Here is an 8,298-nt window from a genome sequence, read left to right as displayed (position 1 = left end):
GTGACAAGGGCATAAAAAAGCTAAACCATTGGAAAAACTAAGGCAATTAACTCCAGGAAAACCAAATCTCATATAAGAAAGGAAAAAAAAATTGCTTCAATACTTAGCTCAGCAGTAAAGAATGTTGTCTGCCAAAATAATGTAAAGCCTGATCAGTGAATTAACCTAAAGTGTTTAACTAGATCAGAAGGTTGAAGAAAAGAGTTGAGAAAGGGGAGTTTAAGAGTGAAAGCTTCATCCACCATCACAGAAAGCCAGTAGCTAAAGCCTCATAATATAATATATCACATCTGAAGGACAGAGGTAAGAGAGACATCTTTCTCTAAATTGCTAATGGAAGCTTTTGAATTTGGACCCATGTGAATGTATTGCATTTTTGTAATTATTATATTTGTTAAAAGAGTCAGCATATAGAATCTCTCTGGCAGAATATTCAAGAAACTATGTTTCATGGTTGCCACTATTTAAGGTAAGTGGGAGGCTTGGACAACCAGGAGGGAGAGAAAAATATTTTTCCATAAGTATCCTTTTGTTCTGTAAATCTGTACTTTTTTGTTGTATTATTCAAAAGATACAAGAGATTTTTCCAAATCAAAAAGAAATGAGAGTTGGAAATGGTTGCCTCTGGGAGAGAATTGGAGAGGATGAAGGGTTAGAGAGGGTAGGGCTTTTCTTCTTATTTTGCATCATACATATAAGTAAAGCTTTTTTAAATAAGCTCTTTGATATTATTTGATTTTTAACAATGTGCATATCTAGATATAAATTTAATTTAATTAAAAAAAGAAAAAAAAAAGCCATGGTATTGCTTCTTGGATACCAAGTTTAAACATTATTATCCCTGCTGTGTGGTTAGGCAGGCAAAAGGATATACTCTCCATGTAGCCAGTTTCCAAATTATGGAGAGCTCTTTGGCCCCCTCTACTGGTAGTGATACACTTGTAAAAGCATATTAAAACACTCTGCTGTCTTTGCTAAGAACCTCATTAAGCTAGCAAATTCATTAGTTGAATAGTTTCATTTCTGTTAAAAATAACGTTAACCTCTCTGAGGTTCTACAGACTGTTCTACATTCACTGACTGTGTCAGAGAAGAAAATAATTCCATTTCATACATTTCTGTGAATCCTTTTTTCCTCAACCTGTACTTTGACATACTCATGAATAAAATTTTGTTTTCTGGTACTCAGAGATCCATCTCTCATGCTAGAATTGTAAATAGAACACCACCTGGTGGTATTCTATTTACAATTCTAGCATGAGAATTTAATAATTCTAGCATTTAATAATGGCTCAGAAACAAGCTCTCTGAAGACTGATTAGCCTTTATCAGAAGACATTGTCTGAGTCCACTTTCTTATCTCCTGCCTCAGCCAGGAAGTCCCTTAGGAGAGAGCAGAGACTGGTGAAAATCTGCTCAGTCTCATCCACATTTGTGGAGGACAAAATGAATTAGAGAATGCCTTGACGGATTTTCTTTGTTTCTGATTACCTAAGTAATACATTCTTGCTTTAAAAGTTAGTCTTTCAACCCTTTTTAGGTTCTAAAGAATTGGGGTAGCTGGTGGTGGATACCTGAAACTATCAAACTACAACCCAGAACCCATGAATCTCGAAGACAGTTGTATAAAAATGTAGCTTATGAGGGGTGACAATGGGATTGGGAATGCCATAAGGACCACACTCCACTTTGTCTAGTTTATGGATGGATGAGTAGAAAAATAGGGGAAGGAAACAAACAGACAAAGGTACCCAGTGTTCTTTTTTACTTCAATTGCTCTTTTTCACTCTAATTATTATTCTTGTTATTTTTGTGTGTGTGCTAATGAAGGTGTCAGGGATTGATTTAGGTGATGAATGTACAACTATGTAATGGTACTGTAAACAATCGAAAGTACAATTTGTTTTGTATGACTGCGTGGTATGTGAATATATCTCAATAAAATGATGATTTAAAAAAAAAAAAAAAAAAAAGTTAGTCTTTGAAGGACTAAGAAGGAATGAGTGCTGCTGTCTTTTGGTAAAACTGACTTCCGTGCCAACAGAACAACGGATTCAGTGCTGGCTTTAACAATAGAAGAATATATTAAGAAGAGCACTGTTGATAGGAGAAAACTAAGATGGTGGCTAGGTGAGACAGGGTGAAAAAACACCTCCATGAAAAACACTAGATAAAAACCAGAAAGTGACCCAGAAAACCGGTTACAGCGATGCGCCAGGTGGACGAGGTCTCCTAGTTCCACAGGGGCTGTATACTTGGTGAAACCGGGAGTCTGCATTCTGAAACGAGTGAGTAAGCTGGCTGGAAGACCTGCAGCTCCAAACTCGGCATTTGGAGACCAACTGGCTCTTTCTTTAAAAAAAAAAAAAAAGGGGAAAAACCCAGGAGCGGCTGCAGCTGCAATAGTGGGAACTACGCAGTAAAACACAGCAAGAGGGGGCTGGGCCAGCCTCTCAGTGTCTGGCCGGGAAGATAGCCCACTGCAGATACCCTTGGGGCTGGGGAAATGGAGGGGAGAGCCGGAAGCAGAAAGAAACCCCGCGGCTAGCAACTGACCCCCTGGAAGGCTGGATAAACTCCTGCCCAGGGCCATGCCCACAGCCCAGAGCCCCACCAGTTGTCCTGGAGCTGGGAAGGAGGAACTGTGTGAGGAGGAGGGGGTTAAGACGCCCTGTTTGGCCATTTTTGCTTCAGGCTAAGAGCGCGCCACTGCACGGCCCAGTGGCCCGGAGCTTCCCTTGAGGAACGGCGCGCACTGGTGATGTAGCACGACATTCCCTCGGCTGAGCTCCTGGAGGATCGCAGCTGGGAGGGGAGACCTGCTCAGAGAACCCAGGAACACTACGTCAAGTCTGGTGGTTTGTGAGACAGCGAGAGAGAGGGGCTGGGGCTGAAATGAAATGAAGGCTTAGACTCTTGCGGTGGCCTTGAATCTCCGGAAACCTGGGGGATTTGAATATTAAAACTACCCTCCCTCCCTGGCCACCCATACACGTGCCCCACATTCAGGGCGGACGGCTCCAGCAACACACCCAAACTGAGTTCTCCAACTGAACCCCACAAGAATCATTTCCCCACACACCACAGGAACAAGGTCGAGAACTGACTTGAGGGGTATAGGTGACTCACAGATGCCATCTGCTGGTTAGTTAAAGTGTACTCCACCAAACTGTGTTTCTGAAAAATTAGATTGGTATTTTTTTTTACAACTTGAAAGAACCCTATCAAGCAAAGCAAATTCCAAGAGGCCAAAAACAACAGAAAATCTTGATGCATATGATAAAACCAGACAATATGGAGAATCCAGCTCCAAACACACAAATCAAGATCTCGGAAGAGACACAGTACCTCACACAATTAATCAAAGAACTATAATCGAGGAATGAAAACATGGCAAAGGATTTAAAGGACATCAAGAAGACCATGGACAAGGATATAAGCAACATAAAGAAGACCCTAGAAGAGCATAAAGAAGACATTGCAAGAGTAAATAAAAAATTCGAAGATCTCATGGAAATAAAAGAAACTGTTGGCAAAATTAAAAAGACTCTGGATATTCACAATACAAGATTAGAGGAAGCTGAACAATGTCTCGGTGTCCTAGAAGTCCACAGAACAGAAAATGAAAGAACAAAAGAAAGAATGGAGAAAAAAATCAAAAAAATCAAAATGGATCTCAGGGATATGATAGATAAAATAAAACGTCCAAACTTAAGACTCATTGGTGTCCCAGACGGGGAAGAGAAGGGTAAAGGTCTAGAAAGATATTCAAATAAATTGTTGGGGAAAACTTCCCATACTTTCTACACAATATAAATACACAAAGCATAAATGCCCAGCGAACTCCAAATAGAATAAATCCAAATAAACCCACTCCGAGACATATTCTGATCATACTCTCAAATACTGAAGAGAAGGAGCAAGTTCTGAAAGCAGCAAGAGAAAAGCAATTCACCACATACAAAGGAAACAACATAAGACTAAGTTGTGACTACTCAGTGGCCACCATGGAGGTGAGAAGGCAGTGGCATGACATATTTAAAATTCTGGGAGAGAAAAAGTTCCAACCAAGAATACTTTATCCAGAAAAACTCTCCTTCAAATTTGAGGGAGAGCTTAAATTTTTCACAGACAAACAAATGCTGAGAGACTTTGCCAATAAAAGACCTGCCGTACTTCAGATTCTAAAGGGAGCCCTATCAACAGAGAAACAAAGAAAGGAGAAAAAGATATAGAGAATTTTAACAGACATATATAGTGCCTTACATCCCAAATCACCAGGACACTCACTTTTCTCTAGTGATCACAGATTTTTCTCCAGAAGGGACCATAAGTTGGGACATAAAACAAGCCTCAAGAAATTAAAAAAAAAAAAAAAAAAAAATTGAATGTACTCAAAGCACATTCTCCAACCACAATGGAATACAAAGTCAATAATTTTTTAACTGTAACTCCACTATTTACTTCCTGCATGATATAAAACACACAAACTCTAATGACAAATCTGGTTTTGAACTCAATGTAAAATATGTAATTTTAGACAACTATATAAAGGTGGGGGAATGAAGGAGTATAGGAACATAGTTTATGTGTCCTATTGAAGTGAAGGTGGTATGAAAGAAAAACAAGATTGATATGGATTTAAGAGGTTAATTTTAAGCCCCACAGTAAACACAAAGAAATTATCAGAGAATATGACCATAGAGATGAAAAGTAGAGTTTGGGTTAAGAGAAATGGGGGAAGGGGCAATGGAGAGTTAAGAAATGAGTGTAGGGTTGCTGTTTGAGGTGAAGGGAAATTTCTAGTAATGGATGGTGGGAAAGAGCATTACAACATTCTAAATGTGATTAATACCACTAATGGAAGGCTAGGGAGGGGGTGGAATGGGAAGATTTAGGCTGTATATATGTTTCCATAACTGAAAAAAAAAAAAAAAAAAAAAAAGAGTCTAAATAGATGACAATTGAATGCCAAGGATGAACTTGGATGGGATTGGAGGATAGAGGACAGGTGGCTCAAAGGGACACAGTTGAGACATAAGGAAAAGGAAATATAGACTGTAAGCTTTGTATCATTGTTGAATCTCTTGTACTTCTTAGCTGCGCTTAATGGGATTGCATAAAAGAATGTTCTTGTTCATGGGAAGTGTATACGTGAACTATAGTGTATGTTCAAGGATGTGTGCAGCTAGCTCTCACATGTTCAGAAGACACAGCAATAGATGATGGATGTTAGATAGGGAGAGAGGGAGGGAGGGAGGGAAAGAAATAGCAATGTGACAGCATGTTAAAGTTGATGGATTGAGCTATCAGGGAAGGGGGGTCAGGGTATGATGGAATTCTGTGTATGGGGTTAGTATTGTTTTTGCAACTGTTCCTATAACTTTGAATTTATTTCAAAATAAAAAAAAAAGAGCACTGTTAAAAATATAGAATAATTTGTATTGTTCTTGCTTTGTTGGTGATTGTCACTTGGATTAGGCCTGGGACTTGGACTCAGACAGCCAGAGCACAAGCTTGAATATGGGCATGCAAGACATTTTGCTGTGGGGAGAGCCAGCTGGCATCTCACCTGTGCTCCTGTTCGAATGACTGCCTGCAGAGGATATAGTTGTCAACAAAGGACTGCTTTGTCAACTATAGGAGCATATGGCAAGGAGTGAAAGAAGCATGTGGCACAGCCCAGCAATCTCAGTGTCCAGAAGAGTTTGAGCTACCACCAATTATCATTTTCCATGGATGGCTTTGGAGCAGAGTATTTGCAAACATGGAGCACTTTAATGCTGAATATTAATAAACTGAAAATGTGGAATTCATTCAAAATACATGAGAGCTGCATACCCAACCAGAACCTTCCCAAATCGTTACATTGTTGTCACAGGCTTGTATCTTGAGTCATATGGCATCATTGACAATATGTATGATGTGACCTCAACAAGAATTTCTCATACTATTCAGAGGAGTTGTATAATCCAAGCAACCAATCTGGCTGACAGCAATGCACCAAGGTTTAAAAGCTGGTACCTTCTTTTGGGAAGAATCAGACGTGGCTATCAATGGCTTCTTTCCTTCCATGTATATGATGTTCAGTAGGAGTATCCCATATGAAGCAAGGATCTCTACATTGCTTAAATGGTTGGACCTGCCCAAAGCTGAAAGACCCACCATTTACACCATGTATGTGAAACAGCCTGATCTGCAGGAGAAAGTGGATCAGTCAGTGCCACTGTTGTTCAAGCCTTACAGTTAGTAGAGCACACTTTGGGGATGCTAATTGAAGGTCTCAAATGGCGGAACTTACACAATTGTGTCAATGTTTGACCATGGAAGGAATCAAACTTATTGTGACAAGATGGAATATATGACTGATTATTTTCCTACAATAAACTTCTACATGTGTGAAGGGCCTGCACCCCACATCAGGTCTTGTAATAAATCCCAAGACTTCCAAACTTTTAATTCTGAAGAAATTGTTAGGAACCTCAGCTGTTGAAAACCTGATCAGCATTTCAAACCCTACTGACTCCTGATTTGCCCAAACGACTGCACTATGCCAACAATGTCGGAATCAAGAAAGTTCATCCCGTGGTGGAGCAGCAGTGGCTGGCTCTGAGGAGTAAAGCAAACATGTACTGTGGAGGAGGCAGGCATGGTTATGACAATGAGTTTAAGACCATGGAGGCTATCTTTTTGGCACAAGGATCCAGTTTTAAAGAGAAGACTGAAATAGAACCATTTGAAAATATTGAAGTCGATAACCTAATCTTCTACACATTCAGCCAGCCCCAAACAATAGTATACATGGTAGCTTAAACTGTCTTCTGAAGTTTTTTTATGAGCCATCTCATGCTGAGGAAGTGTCAAAATCTTCTGTTTGCAGCTTTACTAATCCATTGCCCACAGATTCTCTACAGTGTCCATGCCGCAAGCTAAAAAAATGTCATTGATCTAGAACGCGTCAATCAAATACTAAATCTCACCCAAAAAGAAATAATGGAAACAGAGAAAGCAAATTTGCCATTTGGGAGGCCCAGGATTATGCAGAACAAGAAACACTGTTTCCTTTATCACAGGGACTATGTGAACAGATATGGAAAAACCTTCCGGATGCCCATGTGGAGATCATATACAGTCCCCAAGCCAGGAAACGTCGCCTCCTCCTCCCGCTGTCCCAGATTGTCTGTGGGCTGAAGTCAGTGTTGCTCAGAGAGCCAAAACTGTTCTACTCAGAAGACAGGAATATCACCCATTCCTCTATTCTCCTGAGAGCAACAGAACTTCTGACAGCCAATATGATGCGTTAATTACAAATAATTTGATGCTTATGTATGATGCATTCAAAACAATATGGGATTACTTTCACAGTGTTATTCTTATAAAACATGCCATGCAAAGAGATGGAGTAAATGTGATTAGTGGACTACTATTTGATTATAATTATGATGGCCATTTTGATGCTCCAGGTGAAATTACAGAGCACGTAGCCAACACCCATGTTCCCATCCCCACACACTACTTTGTGGTGCTGAGCAGTTGTAAAAACAAGAGCCACACCCCCAGCGCCTGCCCTGGGGAGGCTGGACATCCTGCCCTTCATCATCCCTCACCAACTGACCGACCAGTGTGGACAGCTGTCCTGAAGGTAAATAAGAAGCTCTTTGGATTGAAGAAAGATGAAATGTTCACGTTGTCCAGGTCTGTGATGTGGAACTTCTAACTGGACTTGACTTTCGTCAGGACAAAGAATAGCCTGTGTCTGAGATTTTGCATGTGAAGACATTTTTATCTACATTTGAAACCCTTATTTAACTTTGTATTAAAACAAATCTCACAAGATGCATGTGGTTTTCTCTGTTGAATAAATTAAACTTTTCTATTTTTACTAAAAAAAAAAAAAAGTTAGGCAATAATAATGAATCCCTTAAGATATGGAATGCAAGTTGGCACAGCCTCTTTCAAAGGCAATTTGGCAAAATCTATGTTAAAACTCTTCAGCTAATATATAGATCTATTTCATTCTTTTTAATAGTTTCACAATAATCCATAGTATGATGTATCATAATTTATTTAAAATTCCCTTATTTATGAGCATTTCAATTGCTTCTAGGGTTTTTTTTGCTACCATATATATGTATATAATTTATATAGATATACATGCATCATTTATATATAATTATATATAATATGGTGTATATATATCATGTATGTATATAGTGTATGGTGTATATATAGAAATATATATTGATATTGTTATACATTATAATATAGATTCTATAAAATATAATATATATTCCATAA

The 8,298-nt window shown here is 39.0% G+C and overlaps 1 pseudogene; it reads left to right on the top strand.

Annotated features, from left to right (window-relative positions):
• The first annotated feature begins 443 nt into the window (after positions 1-443).
• Positions 444-7,809, top strand: LOC119506071 (annotated as a pseudogene).
• Positions 7,810-8,298: the final 489 nt, after the last annotated feature.

This window comes from Choloepus didactylus, chromosome 11, assembly GCF_015220235.1.
Source record: "Choloepus didactylus isolate mChoDid1 chromosome 11, mChoDid1.pri, whole genome shotgun sequence".
Lineage (NCBI taxonomy): Eukaryota > Metazoa > Chordata > Mammalia > Pilosa > Megalonychidae > Choloepus > Choloepus didactylus.
This window is presented reverse-complemented; position numbering and strand designations above follow the sequence as displayed.